Here is a 15,354-nt window from a genome sequence, read left to right on the forward strand (position 1 = left end):
CTAGGCCTTAGTTATTTGGAAAGACAGTGTCATTCTGGGTACCCCATGTGCCTACAGGCTGAAATGGCTCATCCTCTGCAGAGTGGAGAAATTCCTTTATCATATCACAGGATAGTACACATTCTATTCAACACCAAATTTTATGCCTACTTCCTTTTACTTCTAGCTATACCTAGATAAGTGTGAACATTCGCCATTGGAAAAAACTACCTAGAGTAGAATACTGAAATGCCAGAACAATATACCAAGAAATGCATGCACTATCAAAGGAAAACCTAGAAGAGATCAGAACCAGAAGCTGGGTGCAAAGAAAATTATCGGTCTAAAGTCAAACCACCATTTCTTATTTTAGTCATTCTGACAGACATATTGTATTTCATTGTGGTTATAATTTGTATTTTTGGCTAATGATGTTGAATTCATCATCATGTGCTTATCTGCCATTGTATATTCTCCTTGGTGAAATGTCACTTCATAACTTTTGCCAATTTTCTAAAACTTCATGACTTTAACCTATTTTCTAAAACGTATTATTGTTGAGTACTTATATCCTAGAGAGTAATTTTTAAAGTACTTATATCCTAGAGAGTAATTATTTGTTGAATAAGTGGCTTGAAAAGATTTTCTCCCACTCTGTAGCTTTTCTACTTATACTTGTCAATTTTTTTTCTTTTATCAATCATGCTTTTGATGCCAAGGCTAAGAACTGTTTGCATAGACCTAATTGACCAAACTTACTTCTTTTTTCTGAAGACATAGTTTTATATTTTACATTTAAGTCTATGTTTTATTTAGAGTTAATTTTTATCAGGTGTAATATTTAGGTGAAGTTTACTTTTTCCCTCTGGATGTCCAATTGTTCCAGCATCATTTGTTAAAAAGAATGTCTTTCCTCTATTGAATTGATTTTTCATCTTGGGCATGTATGTGTGGGTTCTCTATTCTTTTCCATAAATATATGTGGGTATACCCCCACCAAGACCATGCTGTCTAAGTCACTGTAGGAAATTTAATAAATATTTAGGTGAAGAAGACTGACTTCTTTATTCTTTCTCAAACTTGTGTTAATTTTAGTTTTTTGACTTTCCCTTTAAACTTTAGAACAGTATTGCGTATAGGTACAAAACATCTTGCAGAGATTCTGATAAGAATTGAGGTAAAATTGCATATCAGTTTGGGAAGAATTGACATTTCACATCTTTCTTATCTTTAGCCTTCAAATCCACGATCTTGGAATGCGTAATTTATATCTTTTTTTATGTCTTCCATCAGCTTTATGTAACTTTCAACAACAAATTCTGTATTTTTTAAGATTTATCCATATTTCTCTCTTGTTTTTGGCAACTTTAAATTGTATTACATGTTTTAAATTGGTAAACGGCCAGGCATGGTGGCTCATGCCTCTAATCTCAGCACTTTGGGAGGCCAAGGCAGGCAGATCACTTGAGGTCAGGAGTTTGAGACCAGTCTGGCCAAAAGGGTCAAACCCCATCTCTACTAAAAATACAAAAATTAGCCAGGGTTGATGGGGGCATCTGTAATCCCAGCTACTTGGGATGCTGAGGCAGGAAAATCATTTGAACCTGGGAAGCAGATGTTGCAGTGAGCAGAAGTCATGCCATTGCACTCCAGCCTGGGTGACAGAACAAGACTCCATCTCAGGGGGAAAAAAAATGGTAAACACATGCTTATTGCATCACTGCAAAGATATAAAAATATGATGAATTTTTGTATGTTTACCTTGTATCCTCCAACTTTGCTGAACTCACTAGTTCCTAGGAGTTTTGTTTGTTTGTTTTTTATTCTTCAGGATTTCCTATGTAGACAAGTAAGTCCTATATGCAAGATGGTTTTATTTCTTCCTTATCTATCAGCATTTTGCTGTTTTCTTTTTTGATTATTGCACTCACTAGAACATCTGGCACTCTACTGATTAAGAATAATGAGATCAAATATCCAGGTCTTATGCCCAATTTTAAAAGGACAGCATTTATCATTAAGTAAAACATTAGTGTAAGTTTGTAAAAACATATTCCTTATCGGCCGGGCGCGGTGGCTTAAGCCTGTAATCCCAGCACTTTGGGAGGCCGAGACGGGCGGATCACGAGGTCAGCAGATCGAGACCATCCTGGCTAACATGGTGAAACCCCGTCTCTACTAAAAAATACAAAAAACAAAAAACAAAACAAAACAAAACAAAAACATATTCCTTATCAATTTGAGAGAGATACCCTTCAATTTCTACATTTTCTAAAAATTCTTAGAAGTTTTGTCATGAATGGGTGGTGAATTATTTTAAATACTCTCTACATTGTCTACATACTCTACATACATTCTCTACATTTGCATTTACATACACATACACATTTCTCTACATATACATTCACATATTCATATAGATTTCCATAGAATTGTGTGATTATTTTTATTCAGCCTCTTACTATAGTGAATTTTATCAATTAACTATTTTTTTTCTTTTTTTTTTTTTCTTTTTTTTTTGAGGCTGAGTCTCCCCCTGTTACCCAGACTGGAGTGCAATAGTGTAATATTAGCTCACTGCAACCTTCGCCTCCTGAATTCATGTGATTCTCCTCCCTCAGCCTCCCGAGTAACTGGGACTACAGGTATGCACCACCATGTCCAGTAATTTTTGTATGTTTAGTAGAGACGGGTTTCACCGTGTTGGCCAGGCTGATCTTGAACTCCTGACATCAGGTGATCCGCTGCCTCGGCCTGCGAAAGTGCTGGGATTACAAGCATGAGCCACCGCGCATGGCCTCAATTAACTTCTGAATACTGAACCAGCTTTCATCAGTGGAATAAACTCCAATTGGTCATTATTTATAATTATATATATATATAAAATATATATATAGAGAGAGAGAGTGTGTGCTTAATTTCATTTGTTAATATTTTATTAAATTATTTTCACCTATATTTATAATTATTATTGTTCTATAGTTTTCTTATTTTGTACTATATTTTTCTGGTTTTGATATGAAGATAGGTTTTATAAAATCAACTGGAAAATGTCAATTCTTCTATTTTCCAGAAGAAAATATGTAGGATTACTGATCATTCTTTTTTAAACACTTGAGAGACTTTTTCAGGTAAACCATGTAGACCTAGAGGTTTCATTTTTCAGAGTACTAAAATAATACATTCATTTTCATAAAGGAATGAGATAATTATTTTACACTGTTTGAGTTTGGGTGTTTTGTGATTTTTTAGGAATTGTACCATTTATGTGTGTAGTTTCTCATAGTATTTATTTGTTATTTTTCTGATATTTGCACATTTATACTGATATCCCATGTTTCATTCTCAGTGTTAGAAATTTGTGTCTTCTTTTTGTCTTCATCATTCTCACGAGAGGCTTGTCAATTTTGTTAATATTTGCAAAACAAAAAAAGGCTTCTTGCTTAATTGATTTTCTATGTTGTTTTTCTGTTTTTAATTTTATTGAATTCTACTTTTATCTCTATCACTTCCATTCTTGCTACAGATATTTTGTTCTTCTTTTTCGTGGTACTAAAGTGGAAGCATTGATTATTGATTTTGAATTTTCTTTTTTATAATATATGCATTTAGTGCTACAGATTTCCTCTTAGCACTGTTCTAGATTTCTCCCACAAATTTGATATATTGCATTTTTGTTTTTATTCTACGTATTGAATTTTTTAAAAAATTTCCTTGAGACCCCATCTTTGGCCTGTGAATAATTAATAAGTGTGCTGTTGAGTTTCCAAGCGTTTACAGATTTAGCTGTTATCTTCCTGTTACTGATGTGCCTTAAATCTATGGTAGTCAGAAAACACACTTTGTAAAAAGAAGATTTAGTTTATTTGCTATATTTATTATTTATTATTGAAGTATATTACACATAAAGTTTACATTTAATATTTGTACAGTTTAATTAATTCTCATAAACTGAAAACATTTATGTTATAAGAACCCAAGTGAGAAGCAGCCCTCCCTAACCTGTTCAATTACCCCCTTCCGTTTACTACTCCCAAAGTTCAACCACTTTCCTAACTTTTAAATGTCAAATGTTTTTGTAAATACTCTTCATCAGCCTGAAGTGGAACTACAGTTGTACTAGCGTTGTAGAGCTTCTGTTTTTACTATTGTGTAAAATACAACATAGATTAGTCCCTTTCTGGATGGGATATGTTTAAGACTCTTAGTGGATACCTGAAACCACAGATAGTAGTGAACCCTATAAATATCATGCTTTATTTCTATACATCCAAATCTGTGAAAAAATTAAATTTGTAAATTAAGTATATGAAGAGAGCAACAATAATGATAAAATAGAATAATTATAATACAATTATAACAATATACTTTCATAAGAGTAATGTTAACGTGACTTCTGTCACTTTCTCTCTCTCTCTCAAAGTATCTTAATATTTTTGGACCATGGCTGACCACAGGTAACTGAAATTATAGACAGAAAACCACAGACAAGGGGGGACTACTGTAATATTTATTTTTTTAACCAATATCTATGATGTTAATCATTAAATATTTGTTAATATTTGTTTCATATTCCATGATATTGTCTATTTTGGTACATGTTTCATGAGCACTCAAAAATTGTAAATTTTGTTGCTATTGGATGAAGTTTTCTATACATTTTATGAAATCTTCTTGCTGATGTTGAGGTGTATGTCCTTGCTGATTTTCTCTCTAGCTGTTGTATGAATTGTTAAGAGAGGGTTTTGAAGTCTCCAATTCTAATTGCAGATTTATCTATTTTTCCTTTCAGTTCTACTTGTTTTTATTTATGTTTCAGCTCTTTTGATTGGTGCATACATAGTATTGCTATATCTTCATTGATTAACCCATTTATCTTCTATAATTCTCCCTCTTTCATTGAAAATATTATTCTCTCTAAAGTCTACTTTACGTGATATTAATACAGCTATTGCTGCTTTCCTTTAGTTAAAATGTTCATTATACATCTTTATGCATTCTTTCATCTTCAGCCTACTGACTTCCTTATATTTGAAGTAAGTTTTGGTTGTTGTGGTTGTTGTTTTTGAGACACAGTCTCGCTCTGTTGCCCAGGCTGGAATGCAGTGGTGCGATCTCAGCTTACTGCAAGCTTCGCCTCCCGGGTTCACGCCATTCTCCTGCATCAGTCTCCCGAGTAGCTGGGATTAGAGTTGCTCACCACCAAGCCCAGCTAATTTTTTGTATTTTTAGTAGAGATAGGTTTTCACCGTGTTAGCCAGGATGGTCTCGATCTCCTGACCTCGTGATCCGCCTGCCTCGGCCTCCCAAAGTGCTGGGATTACAGGCGTGAGCCACTGCGCCCAGCCAAGTTTCTATAAGACAGCATATAATTGTATTATGTTTATTTTTTTAACTCCCTCTTCCAGTCTCTGGATTATAACCAGTTTATATAGAAAATTTATATTTAACGTAATTATTGATATATTTGGGCTTAAGCCTGGCATTTTTTGTTTGTTTTCTGTTTGTTCTCTGCTTTTTGTTTCTCTGTTTTCTTTTTCCTTCCTCATCTGAGTTGCCTGAACATTTTTACAATTCCATTTTGATTCAGAGTGTTTTTGAGTATATCTCGTGGTAACACATCATGTATGCATAATTGGCCCACTTATGTCATTATTTTACCTGTTCAAATGAAATATAACTTTAACTCCTTTAAGTCCTTTTTTCTTTCCCCTATTTAAACATAATTTTATTAGATATTTTCTCTACACAAATTTAGAACCACATTGAACTGTACAATAATTTTTGCTTCAACTATCAACTGAAATTTAGAAAATCCAAGCAGAGAAAGCTCATTGTATGTACCTATTTTTGTGGTACCGAGTTCCTTCTTCTTTTCTGTTGTTTGAAGGTTTACACTTTTATAAATTCATTCTGTTGGAAATATTTCTTTAGCCATTCTTTTATAGTAGTACTGTTGATGACAAATTCTTTGTTTTTCTTCATCTGAAAATGTCTTGATTTCCCCTTTATTCCTGAGGGATATTTTCACGGTATACAAAAATTGAGTTGACAGTTCTTTTATTTCAGCTTTTGAAAAATATTATGCCACTTTCTCTGACATCCAGTTTCTGAGGAGAAATCCACTGCCTTTTGAATTATTGTACCCTACAAACAAGATGTTATTTTTCTCTGTCTGCATACAAGATATTATTTGTTTTCAGTTTTTACAGTTTAATTATGATATGTCTTAGCATAAATATCTTTTGATTTATATTTTTGTGGCTCACTCAGTTACTTGAATCTGTAGCTTTATATGTCCTGCTAAACTTTGGAGATTTTCAGCCATTTTGATTTTCAACCTTATCCTTTTTTTTTTTTTTTTCCCTCTACTTCTTGTTGCTGGTGTAATGGATATTAGATCTATTGTTATAATCCCCATGCTCTGTTCATTTTCTTCTCTATTTTCTCTCTGTTGGTCAGATCAAACTATTTTCCAATGCGCTGATTCTTTTCCCTAACTCCACGATTACACTGTTGAGACCATCCACTGAGCTTTGTATTTTGATCATTCTATTTTCTGGCTCTAAAATTTCCACTTATTCTTCTTTTTGTCTTCTATTTATTTGCTAACATTTTCTGTTTCTTCCTAAGGCTTTCCAATTTTCCATTTGTTCCAATCTTGTTCGTAACTGTTCATTAAAGCATTTCTATCATGGCTGCATTAAATTATTTGCCAGATAATTCTAACATTTCTGTCACTTCATTTCTCTTTTGGCTTCTATTGTGTCTTATCATTCAATTTGAAATTGCCCTAGGTCTTATTATAACAGGTGATTTTTGTAGAAACCTGGGCATTTTTGTATTATGTTATGAAACTCTAGATATAACTAGATATCTGACTTTCTCTGATATTGCTCAATCAGGAGAAGGGTAAGTATCATCTTGTTTCTACAGGATCGAAGTAGAATTGCAAGACTCTCACTAGCCTCCATTGAAATCTGAGGAAAGGGAGAGTCCTTGTTACTGACAGACTGAGTAGGTCTTGTTTCCCATGTGGTTTATATTGATGTTATTCTGGGGGTGGCTGCATTATCTCTGAATGATAGTGAAAATTCTCACTCCCACTAGGTCTCCTCTGATACCACCTAGTAGGGAAGAGGAGAAATGCCTCATTACTACAAGGCAAGAATACAAATCCAGTCTGTCCACATGAAGTCCACTAATACTGTGGGAGAAAGGAACCTTGTGACCAATGGGCAAAGATGAAAGTCTCATGTCTCTGCTTGATCTCCTCTGACAACATCTGACAAGATTAACTAGTACCTTGTTACAACCTCAGATGGGTAGACAGAAGTCGAGGCAGCTCCCCACTGTCTTTGCTGACATGGCTGAGATGGAACTAGAGTTGTTCTGTAGTGTTTGGCTAGAATGCATAAGATGCTGTCTGATCTTTTCTGTCTTGCTAGGTTGCCCTTTTCTTGATCCTTTGACTAAAAAGAGTAGGCTTTTGCTGGGCTTTTTTGTTTGTTTGTTCGTTTGCATTTGTTGATGTTTTCAGATTACAAGCTTTGTCAACTCCAAGTCTGGAATATAAGTGGCAAAAAGAAAACCCAGGGAATTCACTATATGTCATTACCGGGGTCCCAAGACTTCTAGCTGCTCTTTCATCTTCACACTTTTTGGGTTCTTCTCATGTTTATTTTATGTATAATGTCCAGGATTTTTAGTTGTAGTTAACAGAAGGAATAGGAAAAAGTACATCTACTTCATCTCCCCTGACACGGAATTCCTCTCTTTTTTATTTTTACATTTTATAAATAGATAAAATGTATTAGTATTTGAATTTCTTTATTTATCTTTATTTCCTTTTGTAGTTTATAGCATTGTTTAACAACATAGTTTAATATAGCTAATATAGTTTAATAATTCTCCATATGGTTACCATCTTTAGCAAAACAAAACTGCCTGTTAATTAATTGTAGTATTGTAATTGGACTTATTAATTCAAAAATAATAAAAAGAAAATCATTTTTAGAAGAAAATTAGGTGTAAAAGATAAAAGCTATAAAAAGATATAGCAAAAATTTACCAAGCTCTAACTCAAAAACTACATGTTTTGAAAACACTGACCTTTTTGAAGGTGCTTTCGCTTACTATTCATAACAGGGTTCAGTTGCTGGACTTCCCTGTTTCAGGCCTCAATCTATTAAGTCTTAACTTTGTCATTATAGCCTTAACATTCAAAGACCTAATATTCAAGAATCCCTTTTGTTTCTGGATATCCCAGGATTACTGGAGAAATACTTTACGTTTTATTGTCAGACATGCCAAGACATGCTGTGTCTCCTGGTAATATTTTTTGCAGTTTCTGATTTTCACTCTCTGGGGGTGTCTGAAGTTCTGGAACAATTAAGGTCAACCTGGCACAAAAACTGAAACATGTCTTGCAAACATGAGGTACATGTGGTGATCACAGTAAAACTCCATATTGATTTCTGACCTAATGACCTCCAAAGAGTGTCCCTGATCTCCCACGGGTGAAGTTTTGCTAGGGAATGTTTGATTATACTGTAAGATTAAAGAAAATTCAAGTGGTCGGATAGTTCCCTATTCAGTACATATTTGGGAAGTCTTGAAAACATGTGTTATTTTTTAAAGTTGGTTATAAATTAACTCTCTAAATTGTTTCCAGATCAGTCTTTTCAGGCAAAGCATTAAAATGATGATTCTGTCAGCCAAAACACTAATTTTTGTTTCGATCACACATACTATTATAAATTCTCCTTACCCTAATATAGAATAAGAAGATGCCAATCCAACCAATCATCCTTTCTCTCGGTCAGCAGTTGTGGTGTCTAGATTAGGAGCTGCTGTCAGCAATTCAGTCACATAATTTAGCTCAGATATTTTAAGAGATCAGTTGTGTGTCTCTGTGAAAAGATTTTGGCATAAATTTCAAAAATAGTCTTCTTCAGAACTCTGAATATAATATCAAATGAATGTAGAATATTCAAGTTATACAGAAGCTAAATTTCTGACAGCAAAATATTTTATAGCTTTTCAGATTAGAAAATAAATTGTTTGATTATCCTATTTCAAATATATGCAATATTTATTTGTGAGTCTTCTTTGAGGACTCTGGAAAGTAAGTAACAGCAAGCAGATTGAGGAAAAAGACCAGAATTCAACGTACTGCCAAATCTAGTGCTGAGAATGCCTTTTTGGTGTTGGTGTTTTGCCCAGATATCCTTCAATATCCTGAGCCTAGATGCAGTGAAATTCTGAAATCTAAAGTGGACACAGTGTGCAGTTGGAGATGTCTACAAGACATCTCTCTAATCTGACTCAAGGAGCAATAAAAGAAACATGTAATGTTCAAACGGACTACAAAAACAACACTTTTTTTGTATTTTTCCCTGGTTTTTGTGCCATTCTTTTGCACTCTAGCCCCTAGTAAAAATTTCGGAGTGGTAGCAGAAGCCCATAAGAGCCAAAACTATGAAATAGGTGAGCTTTCCTTCACCATCATCGGAACTGTGGTCTGAAGAAGCTGCAGTGATCACATGTTGCTTCTTTTCCTCACTCTGTTCTATCTCTGCTTGGTCTTAGGGGCAGGTATATTTGTAAAAGGGCACAGGAGACAGTAGTAAAAAAGGCCCAGTTTTCTGGCCATGTGACTCAAAATGGGAGGCCCAGAGAACCAGAAATTTCTGGAGAGAATGCAAAGAGGGAGGATTTGAGGAAAGCAATACCATACAAGTATTTATTAACTTCTGGGTTACTGTGAAGCTGTTTGTATGTAGATCTGACAGTAGTAAAAATATCAAACAATTTAAGAATTAAACTAAGAGATAGACCACATCCCAGGTGGGAAACGGATCCAAATAACACTATAAAGGCTTTAAAAAACTGAATTTATTATAAAACAACAAGTGATAGAAGATGGACTAGAACTAGCAGTCTGAACTTAACCAAATAGATTCCCTGCTAAAACAAACATATCAGCATTGTCAATAACACTTAAACAAGACTTATACACCCATAATATTATATTCAAAATGACTAGGATGTGATTCAAAGCTACTCAGCAAAGAATGTCAACTCTCAAGGAAGAAGACAATCAACAAACATCAATACCAAGATAACATAGATCTTGAAATTATCAGAAAAGACTTCAAAGTAGGTCCTATAAATTATCTCAGTAAGCAATCATAAACATTATTGAAATGAATAGAAAAATAAAATTATCAGAAAAAAAAAGAAGAAGGAGGAGGAAAAGAAAGAGGAGGAAACATAAAGAACAAAATGGAAATTTTACAACTAAATATAAAACAATTGAAATTTTAACATCATTAAATGGATTGAATAACAGAATGGAGATGACAGAGAAAGGAGTTCATGAAATGAGGACAGATGGAGAACAGATCAGGGATTGCCTTAAGGTTAGGGGTTGGGTGAATGAATACAGTATGAGTGGTTTTGTGGGGGATGGTGGGATATTTCTGTTTAGTTACAAGGCTAGTAATCACACTAATTGTTCAACACTAATTGTTTAACATGTAATATGTGTTCAAATTTGCTGAACTGTATACCAAAATAGCCTATTCTACCATATGACAATTTAAATGGTATTTTAAGTTGTGCATGATAATTTGATAAATGAGAAAGTGAACAAATTTAAATTTATTTGTTAAATGTAAAGGATACTCTTGTCTGGTAGCACACATTTGATGCTTCTAGGGTAGTTTGCTTTATTTAAGATTTAGTTAAGATAATTTTCATTCTATGCAGGTTATGCCATGGCTTCTTGACAATATACTAAGCTGTTAAAACTCAGAAAATGCATCAGCTTCTCCTCGAAGCACCTCAGGAATGTTCTTTGTGTCTCTTCAGCAAATTTACCCAGCCGCTCATTTATTTTTTATTTTTTTATTTTTATTTTTGTTGTTGTTCAGAAAGTTCTTTTAATATGTCAGCTAAATTCCCCAAACCAGTACCATCAACATGCTCAGATGCTGTTTTCTCTTTCCTAATCTTCCTAATTCTTGCATGTGGTCTTTTTTCCTTTTTTTAAATTGTACTTTAAGTTCTAGGGTACATGTGCACAACATGCAGGTTTGTTACATAGGTATACATGTGCCATGTTGGTGTGCTGCACCCATCAACTCGTCAGCACCCATCAACTTGTCATTTACATCAGTTATAACTCCCAATGCCATCCCTCCCCACTCCTCCCTCCCCATAAGAGGCCCCAGTGTGTGATGTTCCCCTTCCCATGTCCAGGTGCTCTCATTGTTCAATTCCCAACTATGACTGAGAATATGCGGTGTTTGGTTTTCTTTTCTTGTGAGAGTTTGCTGAGAACGATGGTTTCCAGTTGCATCCATGTCCCTACAAAGGACACGAACTCATCCTTTTTTATGGCTACATAGTATTCCATGGTGTACATGTGCCACATTTTCTTAATCCAGTCTGTCACTGATGGACACTTGGGTTGATTCCAAGTCTTTGCTATTGTGAATAGTGCCGCAATAAATATACGTGTGCATGTGTCTTTATAGCAGCATGATTTATAATCCTCTGGGTATATACCCAGTAATGCGATGGCTGGGTCATATGGTATTTCTAGTTCTAGATCCTTGAGGAGTCGCCATACTGTTTTCCACAATGGTTGAACTAGTTTACAATCCCACCAACAGTGTAAAAGTGTTCCTATTTCTCCACATCCTCTCCAGCACCTGTTGTTTCCTGAATTTTTAATGATTGCCATTCTAACTGGTGTAAGATGGTATCTCACTGTGGTTTTGATTTGCATTTCTCTGATGGCCAGTGAAATGCAACAGACACATTTTTTCATGTGTCTGTTGGCTGTATGCACGTCTTCTTTTGAGAAATGTCTGTTCATATCCTTTGCCCACTTTTTGATGGGGTTGTTTGTTTTTTTCTTGTAAATTTGTTTGAGTTCTTTGTAGGTTCTGGATATTAGCCCTTTGTCAGATGAGTAGATTGCAAAAATTTTCTCCCGTTCTGTAGGTTGCCTGTTCACTCTGATGGTAGTTTCTTTTGCCGTGCAGAAGCTCTTTAGTTTAATTAGATCCCATTTGTCAATTTTGGCTTTTGTTGCCATTGTTTTTGGTGTTTTAGACATGAAGTCCTTGCCTATGCCTATGTCCTGAATGGTATTACCTAGGTTTTCTTCTAGGGTTTTTATGGTTTTAGGTCTAATATTTAAGTCTCTAATCCATCTTGAATTAATTTTCGTATAAGGAGTAAGGAAAGGATCCAGTTTCAGCTTTCTGCTTCTGGCTAGCCAATTTTCCCAGCACCATTTATTAAATAGGGAATCCTTTCCCCATTTCTTGTTTCTCTCAGGTTTGTCAAAGATCAGATGGCTGTAGATGTGTGGTATTATTTCTGAGGGCTCTGTCCTGTTCCATTGGTCTATATCTCTGTTTTGGTACCAGTACCATGCTGTTTTGGTTACTGTAGCCTTGTAGTATAGTTTGAAGTCAGGTAGCGTGATGCCTCCAGCTTTGGTCTTTTGTCTTAGGATTGTCTTGGCAATGCGGGCTTTTTTTTGGTTCCATATGAACTTCAAAGCAGTTTTTTTCCCAATTCTGTGAAGAAAGTCATTGGTAGCTTGATGGGGATGGCATTGAATCTATAAATTACCTTGGGCAGTATGGCCATTTTCACAATATTGATTCTTCTTATCCATGAGTATGGTATGTTCTTCCATTTGTTTGTGTCCTGTTTTATTTCACTGAGTAGTGGTTTGTAGTTCTCCTTGAAGAGGTCCTTTACAGCCCTTTTAAGTTGGATTCCTAGGTATTTTATTCTCTTTGAAGCAATTGTGAATGGAAGTTCATTCATGATTTGGTTCTCTGTTTGTCTGTTACTGGTGTATAAGAATGCTTGTGCTTTTTGCACATGAATTTTGTATCCTGAGACTTTGTTGAAGTTGTTTTTCAGCTTAAGGAGATTTTGGGCTGAGATGATGGGGTTTTCTAAATATATAATCATGTCATCTGCAAACAGGGACAATTTGACTTCTTCTTTTCCTAACTGAATACCCTTTATTTCTTTCTCTTGCCTGATTGCCCTAGCCAGAACTTCCAACAATATGTTGAATAGGAGTGGTAAGAGAGGGCATCCCTGTCTTGTGCCAGTTTTCAGAGGGAATGCTTCCAGTTTTTGCCCATTCAGTATGATATTGGCTGTGGGTTTGTAATAAATAGCTCTTAGTATTTTGAGATATGTTCCATCAATACCGAATTTATTGAGAGTTTTTAGCATGAAGGGCTGTTGGATTGTGTCAAAGGTCTTTTCTGCATCTATTGAGATAATCATGTGCTTTTTGTCTTTGGTTCTGTTTATATGCTGGATTACGTTTATTGATTTGCATATGTTGAACAAGCCTTGCATCTCAGAGATGAAGCCCACTTGATTATGGTGGATAAGCTTTTTGATGTGCTGCTGGATTTGGTTTGCTAGTATTTTATTGAGGATTTTTGTATCAATGTTCATCAGTGATATTGGTTAAAATTCTCTTTTTTTGTTGTGTCTCTGCCAGGTTTTGGTATCAGGATGATTTTGGCCTCATAGAATGAGTTAGGGAGGACTCTCTCTTTTTCTATTGATTGGAATAGTTTTAGAAGGCATGGTACCAGCTCCTCCTTGTACCCCTGATAGAATTTGGCTGTGAATCTCTCTTGTCCTGGACTTTTTTTGGTTGGTAGGCTATTAATTATTGCCTCAATTTCAGAGCCTGCTATTGGTCTATTCAGGGATTCAACTTCTCCCTGGGTTAGTCTTGGGAGAGTGTAGGTGTCCAGGAAATTATCCATTTCTTCTAGGTTTTCTAGTTTATTTGCGTAGAGCTGTTTATAGTATTCTCTGATGGTAGTCTGCATTTCTGTGAGGTTGGTGGTGATATCCTCTTTATCATTTTTTATTGCATCTATTTGATTCTTCTTTCTTTTCTTCTTTATTAGTCTTGCTAGCAGTCTATCAGTTTTGTTGATCTTTTCAAAACCAGCCTCTCATTTAGGTTACCTCTTTGCCCTCTCGATACTTTTATCACAGCAATCATAGTAATTTTTTTTGCTAAATTTTACATCTCATCAAGGAAAGAATCATGTCTTAAATACCTTTCATCATCATTTTGTAACAAAGACTTCAGTATACATTAGATATAGAATAAATATGTGTTGAATAAATAAAGTGTCTAAAGTTTTACAATATTTTCATTACAGCTTACCAAGGAGTATTTCATCGCTTCTATATTAAAGTTGCAACCTATAACTATTTATCTCTAGACCTAGAAAGGAAAGAACCACTTTGATGACATATCAAACCACTGGTCTGTTTATTGACTTTTAGTGTAAATCACCTTCTCTATATATTATATATGTGAAATTTATTTATATCCTATACTCGAATATTACATGAATGAAATACCTTTTATTTAAATCTACTGGATAATAATTAGCATGCAAGAGAAACTTTAGACAAGTTAGTACTAGATTATTTTTCTAAAATGGAGATCATGGAAACATTTACATTGAGAACATGTAACATATGTTATGGTTACTAGAATGGAATCATTATGCCTAAAGTTTGAAATAGTCTTACTCTGTAATAATAAGAGGAAAGTGCAGTCAGAATGAGCAAACCTTGACATAGTCACAATGGTCCCAATAAACCACTGATATCTAGCCTACATCAATCGCCAATATTGTCTTTTCTCCCAATAGGAATAGAAAAGTAGAGAAAAAGTAAATAGTCTTAAGCTTTGAAATCAATAATCTGTGTTTTAATAATAGAAGCTAATTACTGTACTACCCTAAAACAAGAGTTCATCAGTCACCCAGAGAAGCCCACCAACCATATGAAGGTGGATGGATGTGTATAAACATTGCAAATGTCACAGACGCCTCTGACCTTGGACATCAAATCTATAAAGTTAGAAATTCATGTAAATGGTATGATGTCATGAATCTACTGTAGACAAGTGACTACTAGGGCCTTATCTCTCACTGAATCAGGAAAACCTTGCCTGTTTTCTAAATAATAAGAATACTTCAATTCTTATCTGTAAAAGGGGAAACAATGATGGATGAGGAGCGAAAGAAGAAACTGAAAGAGGGATTGGAGAAGAACTAAAGAGCAAGATTCCCTGATACTTCTAAGAAGACTTAATTGAAAGAGGGTTCTGGGGAAGTAAACTGGACTACAGCAAGTAAATTAATAAGGAAGTTGTAGTGTATTATGACAGACTGGACCCTTGGTCATCCCTGGCATTAAGATAATATGCAGTGCAGGGATGCTTGCTCTGTGATTATGCAGGAGTACCTCAGATACCATGATTACTCTGCAGTGATAATGTCAACA

This window comes from Macaca nemestrina, chromosome 12 (genome assembly GCF_043159975.1).
Source record: "Macaca nemestrina isolate mMacNem1 chromosome 12, mMacNem.hap1, whole genome shotgun sequence".
NCBI lineage: Eukaryota > Metazoa > Chordata > Mammalia > Primates > Cercopithecidae > Macaca > Macaca nemestrina.